Here is a 16134-nt window from a genome sequence, read left to right as displayed (position 1 = left end):
ATGCACATTATTAGAAATAATGTAACAGTTTTATATTGAAAGTTAAAATGTGAGGTAAATATAAGTACTCAGAGGATTTTAAATGAAACGATAGTCAAAATTGCAAGCCACCAAGAAGAAGCCTCTCCATAATCTAACATAAGATAGATGGCATCTGAGAACAAAGTCTCAACAAATTCAAGACACTTATTCAGTTTTTTAGCTTAAAAAGAATCATATGATGAAATAAATTAACTAGTTAATGCAATACTCCTGTGTATAGTAGTTTTTTATCATCTAGTGTTTAGTGAACAAAAGTCTCTCCTCTCTCACCGTTGTGCTCTCAGGCTCATGTGTGGGTATTTTCACAGGCCAAGGTCGGATGGAGTCACATCACTGTTGCCATCTTTAATTGATTTGGGCTTCACTACAACAGGAAATGAAGAACACCAAAAGGTCACTTAGCAGCTTGTAAAACACTGGAATTATGGGTGTGGTGCTGACAAGAGGTTTTCATTTGTGTTCATGAAGACTTTGTTTAGTTTAACTTTTATTTAGAAGCAGCAGGGAGCTCAGGCATGAGCAGACAGAAGCACAGTCAATAATACAAAAAACATGATAGAACAAAAGCAGGTTTGTTATAATCATACAATCTGGGACGACAGAATGACATGAAATATTTTACATACCTTGATTATCAGTTAGAATTCATTCAATGAGAAGATGTCTGTCTAAATGGTAAACGGTCCTGTCTATAGCTGTTCTCATCTCAGAGACCATTCATAGCCTTTTACGATACATGTCACATTCACCCATTCACACACACATCCCATTCATACACTGATGGAACAGCCATCAGGGGAAATTTGGGGTTTAGTATCTTGTTTAACGACACTTCGACAGACGGATGGACGGACGGATGGACACACACACAGAAGTCCAGTGGGGTTATGTTGGAGATGAACCAGTTGGCGCAGCAGCAGGGCCAAGAGTCCATCCAGCTTAGCCCAGCCAGGGTCAGAGGTCACAGAGTAAATCAAACAACAGCAAGACGAGACTGTGAGAAACAGTCGATGTGTGTGTGTGTGTGTGTGTGTGTGTGTGTGTGTGTGTGTGTGTGTGTCTGTGTCTGTGTTTAAGAAAGCAAGAGATAAAGTGAGATGGAGGGGGAAATAAAAAAAACGTGTGGGCATGCATGTCCACATTTGTGTATTTATACTGTCTGTGTATTTGTGTTACAGGAAAACTTGAGTGAGTGTCTACTTTTCATCGTGAGACATCTGCAGACCTTGTTGCTTTTAGAGATTATGAATAGCGACCATAAGCAGAACTCAAGCCTCTTGATTATTAGACAACACAATAATAATAATAATAATAATTCATACTTGTGGTACAAACCAATCACAGAGAGAGTTTTTGTGACATCAGATGCCAAACAACTGGCTGGCTGGAGAAATAAATCAGATTCATCCCTAATCTTAAGTGTTTGTGCCTGGTAGAGTAAATAGTTTGGCCAGCTGGACCCGGGCCGGCGCTGGAATACCGACTGGCTTGTTGCAGAGTAGAAACCAGCCACTAACAGAAAAGGAGAGACTGAGTGGTAATTTGACACATAAGCTGTGAAAATTATTGGCTTGTTATACTCAATAGAAACAGGAGTCACCCTGGTATAAATCCATACATAGATCTGCAGTCTCTCACATGACTGCACGTTTGTATTCATGCATGTAGCTGCAAAAAATGTTGCAAATACATTTCAGTTTGATGCTGTTAGTTAGTGGTTCTGAGTAGCTCAGTTTGGGACTGTCTCCTCCACTGCGTGGGAGACAGTCCTGGAAGTTCCCATAAAAAAGCTCTGGGAAGCGGCTGCATTCTTCTCTTTAACTGAGGTGGGGCAGTTAACCAGACATACATTTGCCAAAACAACCATTTAGTCCTACCATAAATGTCACCTTTGTATCACTTGTCAAATTTTACCCCGTCACACAGTTGTTACCATCGTCAAAGCTTGTCTGTTTACCCTGATTACACATATGTGGGCACCTTGTAAATGACAGTCAAGGGGCCGACGTGACCTAACCCAACCTGAACAGCAGTTCAGAATTTTTGTCCGAACCCAACCTGACCCATCGGCTCCTGATGGGTCCCATACAGTCCCATTGGGTCAGGTATCCAACCTCCACTGCAGACCTGTATAACCTAATATCGTTCACTGAATTTCTTCACAGTGTCCACTAGATTTCGTAAATTTGCCCTATTTCTGGTTTCTGTAATAATGCAGTTTCACAGGAGATGATTATCAGCCCTCAGCCAAACCCCAAAGTGGAGGACCAGGGGCTCACATGTTGTCTGCTTCCTATTCTTTGACCAAGCTGCCACTTCAACAAGCAGGGAAATAGGACAAAGACAGGAAGTACAAACATCAAGAGACACACAAGGACACTAACTACAAAATGAAACAGAAAATGACAAATGTCCAAACAAAATCTCAAACATAAAGTGTCCGCCATGGCAACATGACTCACTTCTTCAAATGGCCACTTGAGAATGGCTCCAAATTGAGTCAGTCCCCATAGACTCCCTTGTTTAAATGCCCAACTTTAAAACAGAAACAAACATGTTTACAGCCTGGTACAAAAAAACAAGTGGTCTCTATATTGTTATATATCGATATATATATATGTGTATATATATAAAATTCACCTGTTTAAACGTTATTAACACATTCTTCAGAAACCTATGGGTGAAATCACAGAATCATCTTTATATACAGTCGATGCCTTTGACCTGTTCAGCATGGGTGTCCCTTCTAAGGAGTACAAGACTCAAACCTACAAAGATCAAGGGGTCATAAAGACTCGCGAACCACCCCACACACAATAAGGTGGTCCTCCCTTTTGGTAATAATTCAGTTTAAAATCTTAGTAATCATAAATCACAATCATGAATGCTTATGGGTTTCTCACTTTCTCGTAAGCCATATAAATGATTCATTACAGCTACTCTTCATGAAGGGTACCTTCTCAGACAATCCTTTACTGCTGTAGCCTCAGAGATAGTTCTGTTTTACCACATCTATGTTGTTACAATTCTCCTTTTTACAACAGGCCATGAGAGGCTCATCTGCTGTCTCCTGCAAAATAACATCTGGTACATTGCTCGCCAACACACACACACACACCAACACGCACCAACCCACGTAATCCCACTAAATTAGCACTTAGCTAGCACAAAGAGCGAGAAGAGAGGAAAAGACAGAGCATAATGGAAGTAGATGGGACAAGCCCTTAAATTCTCACATTGAAAAAAGTTAAAGTATTCGATTTTTTACCATTTAAGTGCATGACTTTGAAAACATTATAGCTACAAAATACACAAAACAAGCTGCTTAAAGTGCAAAAAGTCAGCAATAATACTCACCTAATATATGCCTGCCAAGCCAATCAGGATTCAAATCATCGCAATTATTATCATCATTACCATAAATTAGATAAAAACAAACATTTCTGGTGTTATGAGAGCATTCAGTGCTTATCATTCCATATCATTTGTCTTGGCACCAGAGTCTGGTCATTAAAACATCACTTTAATAATAATGCTTTCTTTGGAGCAGTAAACTGGCTGCAATACACCCTGGTTTCAAAGAGCGCGCGTGTGTGTGTGTGTGTGTGTGTGTGTGTGTGTGTGTGTGTGTGTGTGTGTGTGTTCCAAATTAATGAAAAATAAACGTGTTTGCCCATTCATAGAAAACCAAGGAAAAATTACATTTTGCCGATCCTTACTTTTTTGAAACTGTTAAAACCTTGATTTATATTTGAAGACAGGATTACAATTAGTTTGGAGGGTTAAAGGTGGTGTGGAGTAAGGAAGTAAGCATAGCTTAATGTAATGACTCAAAGATGTGTGCTTTTGTGTGTATGTGGATGTGTGAACACATCTGCTGGTTTCTGTTGACAGCACCCGAGAAGGTACTGAAAAGCCATGATGGATTTGCCCCAGATGGCGAGGCAGCAGAAATAAAGAGCAAGCTTGAGAAAATATCTGTTTGTTTTCTACAGTTACCTGGATCTGTGTGTGATTGTGTGTGATTGTGTGTGATTGTGTGGGTATTAGTCATAACTCAGTTTGATTTGGAAAGACATGTTAATCCATGTCATGTAAACATAAAAACTTTCTTCTAGTTTTACACAGATTTTTGATTTTAAATGGAAAATTGTGTTTTATACTAAGGTCAAAAAATAAAAAGATTATCTATGACTTATAATAACAGTAATAATAGAACTTTATCAGGTGTAAAATGGCTCTGAAACATCACATGTACAGGTTCAGCATTCTATCACATATGCACATTATATACAAGTAATTATAGTGTAAAACACTAACTTGCACTTTATCTGCTTCAATGAAATAATGGTAATCTGTAATTGGCATTTATTATCAGCACTGATAACCACTGAAAGCCTTCATTTGGAGCTAAATTTAAAACACCAAGGTGCTAATTTGTGTGATTTTCTGTTTGTGTATCTCTTTCTCACTGTTGTGTGCACTTCTGCAAATGTGTGTTTATGGCTAAGCATGTAGGGTGTAGAAATGCCAGTTGTGCACTCACATCCTGATAAAAGCATTATTGCTTCCCTCTCTTCTCCGTCCCGGCCTCCTGCTAACATGCCTGTTCTTACCTGGGCTGTAATGATAGTCATTATCACTTTGTAATAGCAAGCACACCTGCCAGCTCGCTGCTCGTGCCAAAAACACACCTGTATGTGGTTAAGTATAGCTCTGCCACTATATAGGGAAACGGAAAGTTATAACTGGCCTCAAGAAATGACTGTGTATTCTGTATGTGGGCATGTTTAGTATTCAGCTTTATAGCATCGTATATCATCAGATATATCACTCTGTACGGCATTGATAATTTATGTGTTAGCACTTCCTGAAGGCTCTATGACATCAGTAATGTCTGTCCCTCTTTGTAGAAAAAAAGATGTTTTAGTGACTGTTTTCTGGACTTTTGCGTAATTAATCACAGAAACTGTCTTAGTCAAAACAGCTTGTCTCCAAAGAGAAACTGGGGCAAATGTTTAGAGGAGTTATGCATTATTAGTGCTGCTGGTCAGAAAAACATGAGCGGACTGTGCTAAGTCTGCAGACTGAGTTTGTTGGTTCCAGCTTCACAGCAATGTTCCCAGCTCGTCAAAGGCAAAACAAACTTATCCACAGTTTCACACAGCTGCTCATTTTTCATGAAATTCAGCTGCTGCAACAACAGGACACATTCATAATACAAACAGACACAGAAGCCAGACACATTTAATAAGATAAATCACAGTTAACCAATGCAACTTTTAAAACCTGTTAAACCGGTGTAAAGACTGATACTACTAAGCCCATGCTTCAATTTCATATACAGTGATAATGTGAAATGCATGACAACCAACAAAAGATGAGTCGACACAAAGATGACAGTTGTCAGTGTCTACCAATACAATCCACTGAGCATCACAAAAACGATTCACATTATAATTTTCACATCTGCCACCCCTATGGTTAGGGTTTGGTTGGGCACCTAAAACTACTGGGTAATAGCCAAGGAAAGATCATGGTCATGGTTTAAAGAACCCAATAATGTTGGGAAGAGATGGGAAACAAACTGCGGTCTCTGGCGTCAAAGTCAGACACTTTAGTACAATCAACCATCCACCCAAACCTAAGAGGTTTAGCGACTCTGTCTGTCCGTGATTGCTGGTTGGTCAGTCGACCACTTTGCTCCAGGCTGAACTATCTAAAAAAAATGCTGGATGAGTTTCCATACAGCAAAATTGTGCAGACATTTATGGTCCCCAGAAGATAAATCCTGCTGACTTTGGTGATCCTTTGACATTACCCGTGGTGGCACCACAACGTTGACATTTTTGTTTTTTAGTAAAATATCTTCACAGCTAACGAATGGCTTGCCATGCAATTTCAGTATGAACATCCATGGTTTTGAGAGGATGGATAACATTGGTGATTCCTTGATTTTTCATCTAGCAGGACAAAATTCTGATACCTGATACTTTAATTTATACCAAATACCTGTAAAGCTAATGACTTTGACATCAGTTTAAGCTATTGTTAGCTATTGCTAATGTTAGCATGCTAACATGCTAAAATAAGATTTTAACAAACCAAGATTTTTTTAATTTTTCTGGTTTTGTTTTGAACAGATTTTACTGGTGCTGGCAAACAAAAGCTGCAACCTGAAAAGCTATATCCAGTGGATTCATGGATATTTCTTTATAGGAGAGTATGTGACCCGTTTGTGTATTTCACTACACCACACAGGTAGATATAGATCTAAATAATTTTTACGGTTGCTCTGATATACCGAACATTTCCTCTTAGTTATACATAGGCAATCTTGGAAGAGATGCATCAAAGTCCTGCCTCTGACCGAGAGCTAGCACATGTGGGCATGTCAGTGTGAGCCTCACGAACTTTGAACTCTATCAATCACAAACTGGAAGGGAGCTTGGATCATCTTTAGCCTCCTTGGCTCTGTGTCTCTTTTGCTGCCTCAACAGCTCTGTTGAGGCAGCAAACTATATGGAAGTGTTCGAGAGAGGTTGTGTCTGCCACCATTGAGCCAATAGCAGGATGATGATTTACTCTCCAGACATACAATGTTAATTGCTTCATGAGCTGCCAACATCAGCCAAAAGCACTGTTCTTAATCCAACTCTTGCTAGTCTACCATTAGTCAAATGTACTGGCTAATCTCAAACCCATCAATAAGAAAGTGAAATGACAAGCCACTTTATTAAAATCATTAGCTAATGAGCGGAGAGGAGAGAAGAGAAGAGAAGAGGTTATATTTTTCCTTCAGAGAACAGAGGAAGAAGTACCTCCTACTTCCTGGTCTTCGGCAAGCATCAGCATACATGGAAAGCGTGTAGCGTGCATGACCATGTCTGTGTATGATTGTGCGCTCGGTATGCTCAGGTTGCTGCCGCCGCATGTTTGCACAGCAAGCAAAGTGATTATATATAAGTTGGAGATGATGTCCCTACTCATAAATCAAAAGCAACTACTTGACTTCCAACATTCAAAATATAGTGCATAGATAATCACCATGCTGATAGATATAATATAATGGGTACATACATCAGTAATCTGTATTAGTCACACTAACAGGTCGTAGTTGAGAGCCAAAGTGATTCTACTGTAGTAAAAAATGTCTACTCCTGATTCAGTATACTCAGTATATTAAAGCCGTTTCTTCCTGTTTCTCTTCATTCTTTGGCTCATATCATTCCAAAACAATTACTGACTCTACATTCATGAAGTTTCTCAGACCATTCATTTGTTACAGATGGTTCAAGTGCCAATATCAACATACCCTTTCTAACTTGTTAGACAAGCCTGTGATTCCATTCCAACCATTACCAATCAGCACAAAACATACCTCCTTCTCCGATTGTCTGCTCTGACGTTTGCTGTATTCAGTGCCGCTCCTTTGAAAATATATCTAAGTGCTTGTTTGCAGAGCGTTTACAAAAGCAACATCTTTGAAAACAGACAATTGCATTGTAATGTGTATTTTAATTGCAGTCAAGGAAACCATAGCCAAGGTATGACCACAAGGGTCAGATGATATGCAGTCAGCCATAGCCTGCTAACCAAGTTCACCAGCGTGTTTCCATTTCTATGAAGAAATAACAAAATTTACCCAGACTGTGAAATTTCAGCCCCTGTCTTTTTCTCTCACTCTTACATTTTCTCCAATGCTTTTAATTTTTCTGGTTCCTTTTCCCACTTTCTACATTATATTTCACTCTTTTGGTGTTCCTCTTTTTCTCACGCTTTCTCCTCTGCTTTCCCGCTGTCATTTAATGGGTGGTAATGGCTAATGACGGGTAGTTTTGGATTATACCAAGAAGTTATTTTTTTGCTTTGATTTGTTTTGGTTCGTATATTTTTAACACACATATGGCATGGATGCCTCAAGGAGAAAGAAGTGTACGGGTTTTTTTGTGCTCATCAAGTGTTCCTTTCTTTAAATTGGCTTGTTAGATGTGCAGAGAGGAAACTATGTTTCATGGTTCATACTTGTTAGAAGGTAAATGTCAAGAACAATTGGCCTGATGTTGAAATTGCTGCAAAGATTTAAAAGGACTTGTTTTGTGGGGTTTTTACTGAAAGTTTGTACCCAAACACAAAGGATATGAAAATTCTCTGTTCAAAATAACACGCTGTGAATTCTAACAAGGACTCGTAACTTTTCACTAAATCACTCCAGTGTCTGTCTCCCTGCACTGGCTTCCCAACGTACTCCTTAATAAATGAAACTGTAAATGTTTTTTGCATGTCTTCATGTCATTATGAGCTAAATAAATTGACTTGACTTGAATTCCAGATGTATATGTGTGAGTGAATTGAATGTTCATAGAAAATGAGGATATCAGCTTTTCAATTCCCATTGAGGGGAGTATTGGCAAGGTTGAAGGAAAGTTTCTGCATGAAAATTAAGTGCACATCCCACAACTCATCCTTCATAATTATCTTTTTCATATCACAAACATCATTTATTCATTCTCTCGTGCAGGACAAATGCCTCTCTGGTTCCCACCGGCTGATGGATGCTACTCTTTAAAAACTGAGGTGTCCAGTGTCAGTGAAGGTGAAGGAAACTCACTGCTCTACTTGTCTTGCAAACGACAGATTTATGTCCTTCCACTGTGTGCTCTCAAATGACCCCACCAAGGGCTTTGAGGTCAAAGGTCAGGGGTGAGGATGGAACAAAGAGAGACAGACGGCTGAGAGGAGGGCATGAAGTAAAGACCAATGTGTCAGCAAAAAGCTGTAGATCTGACCAAACACTTTGTTCTTTCATGTCTGGATCAATTCTCTCGTGTCCTGATTGATGAAGTGACCAGACTGTTTCTCGTCTCAAACTTGGGAAAGCCAGAGAGATTGTCAGGAGGAGCTGGACTGGAGTACTATGGGAAAGTAATCCTAATGTGCACTCACACACGGTCTCTCTCACACACACATCGAAGTATTCTCTCATCTCACGCTATAGCTATGTTTACTCATGAGGCCCACCATCTTTCACATCCTGTGAAACCTGTTGAGTCCATCCGCTCCATGACCCCCCTTTCACCTTTTTTTGTTCCCCCTTCAACCCCTCCTTTACGAGGAATTGCAACACTCACACACACACACGCACACACACACGCACACACAAACCCTCACACACCCGCTGACCCCAGTAGTTATGTCACCATCAAAAGTCAATCAGAGGGAAACCCAGCAGAAGGTCTGGTCACAGTTTACTCAGGGTCAGAGGGGCTGGCAACACACCGTCCTCCCTGTCACCATGGCAACAACACAGTCTGGAAACACAAATTGCCATTTTAGCAGTAAAATGTGACAACTGAAGCCAACTGACAATCTGCTAAACTCCTCCCCTAAACAGTCATGGCCTAGCAACCGTAACTAGGCAAGTCAGACCCATCCAACTTTAAATTTCTCCACATGTTGCAGTGGTGCGCTCGGGGCTCTGGTCAGAGTCATACAGCATTTAAAGCTGCACACATTAGCATGTCTGGATAACTAGCTCCAGTAGAAACCCAGCATTACTACCAAGGTCAAGAAGCATTTCATAATTTGTTGGATTACATTTAAAAAGCTGTGATCACTATAGCACACCCTGTGTGGGAGCCCATTCTGGATGCTACATCAGAGTGCAGGCTAACATTAGTGACTGTCCTATTCTACTTGGAGAAGTTAACTGTCCAGCACCTCTGCCTGCGAAGCCCCCTGCTGTGTCATCAAAAGATTCAATCTGAAACAGCTTTTGAATGGTGGAAGATTTCTAAAAAAAAAAAAAATACGTCAAGCACACATTTCTCAAACATAAACTTATAAATCAGATCTAATTCTACAAATAGAAAGAAAATACTGATTGAACTTTAATAAAGGGTATTTAGCCAGCCCTGTTTTTACCACAAACTTTCCTCATTCTCTGGGCCAAAAGCTGCAGTTTAATCACTTTCATATTAGTCACAAAAAAAAAAAAAGAGAAAGAAACACTAATCCGATTAGAGCACAGAAACAGCCAAATTCCTGACCTTCTCTGACCATAACCCATGTTTGTCTGCAGTCACTCGTGAGTTAGGGGCATCTGTTTCATATTGATGTGGTCGCAGTGAGTGAAAAAGATGTGGAAAAACGAGAACAGAGAGAAATCTTTAAACCCGGGGACAAAAGTCCCGGATCCCTGCTGCAGCAGGTCACTCTGCGACACTCCATGCATGTATGTTTGCATGCGCATCTGTGCGGGTGTTTGTGTGCGCGCACACTCTATAAAAACCCATCCTGTCTGCTCCTCTCAGCCATCTGAGCGCAGCTGGTGAGCAGACATCTGGGAAGAGAGAGAGAAGAGAGAGCAGGACAAAGAAAGTTAGACAGAGGGAAAAATAGAAGAGGGGGTGATTGCCAGGACAAAGGTAATTCTGGGTGAGACGGACTGAACTTATAGAGAGAAACATTATGGATGTGTAAATTTGAGTTCAAGCATGGCCGTGACATCTGGAAATGGTTACAGCTGTGTTTGGTTTTCTTTCAAGCTTCCTTGATCGCATGCTCATTGCTTAAAGAATGGTATATTTTGTGCTTATTGTCCACAGTTCCTCTCAGCTTTTGGTTAATGGGGATTAGGAGAGAGCACATATTCAGGTTTTTGTCTATCATTGTTTTTCCCCTGGATAATTTTTGAGTTCTAGTTTGTTTAGTTTCAATAATTAAAGGTCCCCTCCATGTCATGTAAAAATGCTCTGCTATGATTAATATTTGGTTTAACATGGTTTTCCCCACATAAAAATTGAAAAAAAAAAAAAAAAAAAAAAAAAATTGAAAACATCTATGCCTACTTCCTCACTGAAAAATTCTGGCTCAGGCCTCGTGCCCCGCCCACCACTGCTGCTGGCCAGGCCCAGACTCAGATGAGGAGTTTGTTGTGCACCAAAATTGGCGACTAGCAGACGTATCAGAATGGTAAGCATATACATTAGCATCTTTCAATCATTTATATTGTTTGTTAGCTTGTAACTGGAAGTGGCTGAAACTGCATTAGTGGTTGTGCCAATGAAAACTCTCCCACAGGTTTCAGGTTTCTTTCTTTTACCCTCACCCTGTCTGTCTCTTCTCCTGACAGTTTTGTTTATGTTGACATTATTTTAACTGGAGGATAAAGTGAGCAGCAACGGCTGCGGCCTAAATTCTTAACAATAATTCCCACAGATATGCAACAGCAAAAAGCTCATCTAAGGTCTAGACCAAAAGCCATTATAGAACCATTATCAATGGTCATAATGCTTAATTAATTATGTCACAAAACCACACACACACACACACACACACACACACACACACACACACACACACACACACACACACAGATAACACACACCTCAGCCAGTGAAAAGCTGCTGGCTATACTGGGTTTGTTATGGATTTAGTGTGCACGCTGTGCGGTTACTGCCATGGAAAACTTCAAACTGAGATCCAATCCAAAGTCTCGAAAAAGGCAAAAATAACAGAAAGAGGATTCAAAAAGATGGAAAGAGAAGGAAATGAGCTCCTGTCTCTGGAGTTAACTGATTACTGTCCTACAGCGGGAGGGAAGGAGAAAGAGGAAGAAATCACCAGAGACAACTGAAGAAGATGAGCAGAGTTTAGCTTCTAGAGATGCCAGCTTTGTTTATCAGAAGAGAAGGAAAGACTGTAAAGGATGATTCATGGTCTGAAAAGGCAGAGACAGTTCTTTCCATTTTAATGGTTGAAGCAGTAAAAACAAACCATCGGAACTACACCATTTTCCTCTTGCAAAGACAGACTGTGTCCAAAATGCATGACAACACTGCAAATAATAAAACTTATGAGGCGAGATGAAAATTCTTGTTTACAGTACATTCTGTAGCACAATACAGTTATTTACATCTTGTTTACAGTCACTTATTTTTAAGACCATTTGAAATCAAATAAAATGGTCTTCAAAATAGAAGGCCCCATTAAGATGAATATAAATTCTAATTTACACTGACATGTTTTGTTTTTCTACTTCACCCTGAATGGTCATGAAACTCAGTTACCCATACAACACGCTGCCATTCCCGGGTTTATGTTTAACTGGTTTAACGCTCACGATATCTCAAGCTACTCAGATAAAAGCCTCCGCTCTGGAAACTAATTCCACCTGAATATGGTGAATTTATGCAGCACTCAGCTTGTGTAGCATCTTGCACAAACAATAAGCAGAACATAATTTAATGTGTGTAAGAGGGAAACTTCCTTCATTTACAGGACATAGGGGTAGTGAACAACATGCACATAAACTGAACTGACTTTTGACCTATAAAAGTAAAGTATTTGCAGCTATTCCACTAAGCCCGATACCCCCACACAGATGAGCGCATAAATAAAAGGTTGAAAGTTTGTAAATAAATCATATGATAACCAGTTCAATACACAGAATCATTTTTGTTTCATATATTATATGGAACAAAAATGATTCAGTGTATTGAACTGGTTGTTGTAAAAAAGGGGAAACTATTTATTTCTTTGTGGAGATTTAAAACAATGGACTCAAGTGACATTTTGAACAGTCTAAGATAACAAATTAACAATTTACATTTATTTCATTTCATTATAATTAATTAAGGATAAGGGTGGTGATATTCCATATTTCTCTTATAGTCAACATATCCCATGAAAAGACCAAAACCAGCAACATTTTGTGAAATGATCCTACTAACAAGTGTTGTCTGTGTAACCAAAACCCACTGATTGTATTCCTTTATGCCAAAAACTATCAAAATCACAATGAACATGGCGTCTGTGGTGTGCTTGGAGTCAATCTCACACGCACCATCCTGCTGCCAGAAAGAAACTCTCTAACTCACAAAATGTGTATTCATCTGCAGTTGAAAATAGTCCCCCAACAAATGCACTGTTTACTTCTATATGAGTAGTATTTGCAAAAAATTACAGTGCTCAGCTATTTTAGAAATCTTCTGAGCCTTCGCAATAGAAAATAAAAATATGTCACAAAAGATATTCGTCTTTGATGGGAATGATTGGGTACTGAGAGATAGACTGCAATATGTTAGTTTTGGTCTTTTCATGGGAATGCTTAACATTAAGAAACATCAACAGTCTTATCTTTTAACCGTTTCCAGCTTTCTCTCTAGCCGTCAGGTTCATCCAGTTTGTGATATACAGTGGCTCATCCCATTCCTACTGATATGAACACTCCCACATTTCATTTTACATCCCTGACAAAAATATCCTGACCCCTCCCATGTGCCCTACTCTGACAGAACCATAAATAATTGTGATGGCTGTTGTGAAGGGCCATAAAAATATAGCTGTGATTCCTCTGCTCTTCCAAATTACAGCCTTTACCTTCCCTCAGCACATGGTCACAATTTGTGCTGTTGTCTGTCAGTGTAACACACAGAATTTATTGCTTCAGAGAAGTTAGCCTTTCTTCCTCGCTTTGATGAGGATACTGGGAAATCAGACAGGTGTCTTGATGTGATTACCTGAGGGTGAAAGACAACACTACAACAGAACATGAATCACTTTAACCACTTGTTATATATATTTGCAGCTAGGGGCTACTTTTTAATCCTGGATAATCTCATTTGTGTAAGCAAAACTGACACATCCAAAACCAAAATGGTTGCCCCAGGTGGAGAATATGCCAAGGACCACCACAAATCTGTGACTTTGGGCAACTGTAGTGAGCCAGTTCACCACAAAACACAAGATCTACATATAATAACAGATTCTTTCTTTTATTTGCTTAGTCTGCTTCATCTGGTTCTCATTTAGAGATAAGTGATGTGGCTCAAACACGTGACCTGATGTTACTGGAGGAGCCCGGACCTGTATCCCTTTCTGACTTTTCATCATATGCGAAGTTTTACATCTTGCAGAATGTCTTAGAAGATTTTGAATATTTTGATGCCAAAATGACTGTGCAAACTCACCCAAAATTATGAGACAGGGGATATGAGGTGAAATTTGAAGTGCTTAGCAAAGTTACTGATGTGGAAAGGCTGCTGATTATATTGCTCCAAAGGATTTTTACTTATTTATTTACATGTCCCACTAAATAGAAAGTGACTGCAAGACATTTCATGCATTTTACCAAATTGTTTTAACAGGCCCAGAAGTACCGTCTGTCCCCATGCTCTAGCGGCTGATCAAACAAACAGACATACTGTATCTCTAGTTAGGATCTTTAATGGGTTTTGAAAATGCATATTTGATGATTTTTTTTTTTTTCCAGACAGGCTCAAGTTTGTTTGTTTAAAACTCACAGTCCTAACTGCACATACCACCACTTGTCTGGTAAATTATCAGAAAGAATAAAGGAGTTTCAGTGATGACAGACATCTGCAATTCAATCATCTCTTATTTTAGCACAGGCTCTTCCAGATGAGAGACAGTACGTGTGTGTGGTTTTGTGCATGTGTGGGTGAGAGAGACACACACACACGACCATGCACACACATGGAGAGAGAGAGAGAGAGTAAGAGAGAAAAATATAATGGGTAGAGAAGTATACTTGTGTGGAATACGCACAGAATACTGGAGACTAACAGTGTTATTTGTAACTTAGATATTCTTTGTGTGTGTTACTAAAGTTGAACAATAAAATGCAACAAGGTTTCCGGATATGACGTGTAATTCTCTGATTTGAGTGCATTCAAATTCAGTATTTCACCTTTTGTCTCAATAGACTTTATAGTTACTATTCATGTTAGTTTATATAGTATTTGTTGTCGTGTACTTTAATTATTTCCACATCTTATATACGTTCATAATGTATATGTATATTTTATCTACGCAACTGCTCTTGCACTATTGACACTTAAATCTCCCTGTGAGAGATAACTAAGGTTTATCAACTGGTCAAAAGGTTTGTCCCAATTTAATAGAAAATTGGATTGAGAGTATGCATCAACGAAGCAAAATAGCATCTACTCTTTTGCCTGATTCAGTTATGCATCTTTGGGACAGGGATAAAGAGTACAAGTACAGTACGAGATTTGCTCAAACAGCAAGGAGTTGTTTACAGTTAAAACTCAAAGTCTGCTTACACGTTTCAGGAAGTAGGCTAACCCTACATGTGAAATAAAGTTTTATAAAAAAGGAAGCAAGCTTCGGGCACTCTGATCAAGTGATGTCACTCAGGTCAGCGTGGGTTGGGGCTGAAGACTACAAGTTGAAAAACAAATCTGAGGGTGAGGATGTAGAAAGAGCTCAGCAGAGCTTACCGGACCTCTGTAGCTCACTCCTCATTACATCTTGAGGCTAGTAGATGCAGGTTTTGACAAGGAAGAAGAGCACGTGGAATAAAAAACAAAAGATATCTCTGGTTCTGCGGCATCAGTTTTGATATTGGTTTTAAACTGGCCTGTCCAACAGTGTGTAATGGTAAATCAGGTAATCTTTTATAGATGAGATCTGTAATTTATATCCCGGCATAACGCAGCTGCTGAGTCACTGTAAATATGTTTTAATGTCACATATGGCATTTAGTAGTCCAGTATTGTTTCAGTAGAGAAAGAAACCTTTCACTGACTTTGCAACCACAGGGAAAAATTGTGGGAATGAAGGAAACTTTGTGATGACTCAGCTAAACGCAGCTCCTTAACCTATCAAGTCCCATGTGGCTATGAGGATGGAATCTGAGCAAACACAGAAACACTGGTCACCATTAACCACATCAGCCCCCGGCTGATTCATCCCCTCAGAGGCATGTCTGGATGGTGTGCATGTGCATCTGCATGTGTGGGCATGCGGTTTCTGCGTCTTCCTCCGTTACAGGAATCCCTGTCTCTTTGGTGTTTTGGTCAGATCTTAAGGGCATTTTTATGTCGCTGGCGGAGTCGTCTGAATCTTGGCATTTGTGAAATTTCACTAGAAGCAACGAAATACTCAAACAGAACTGCCAACTATCTCCCTTTAGACATATTAATCTCTGTTGTCTGCCCAATATGTTCTGACATTTTACACACTCATCATTTAGAAAACAACCAAATCCAGCATTTTTGTACTTTACAATTGGTAAGAAAAACATTTCCTTGGGATTAAAATGAG

This window comes from Seriola aureovittata, chromosome 19 (assembly GCF_021018895.1).
Source record: "Seriola aureovittata isolate HTS-2021-v1 ecotype China chromosome 19, ASM2101889v1, whole genome shotgun sequence".
Classification (NCBI taxonomy): Eukaryota; Metazoa; Chordata; class Actinopteri; order Carangiformes; family Carangidae; genus Seriola; species Seriola aureovittata.
The sequence above is the reverse complement of the archived record's forward strand: the minus strand, read 5'-3'. Positions refer to the sequence as shown.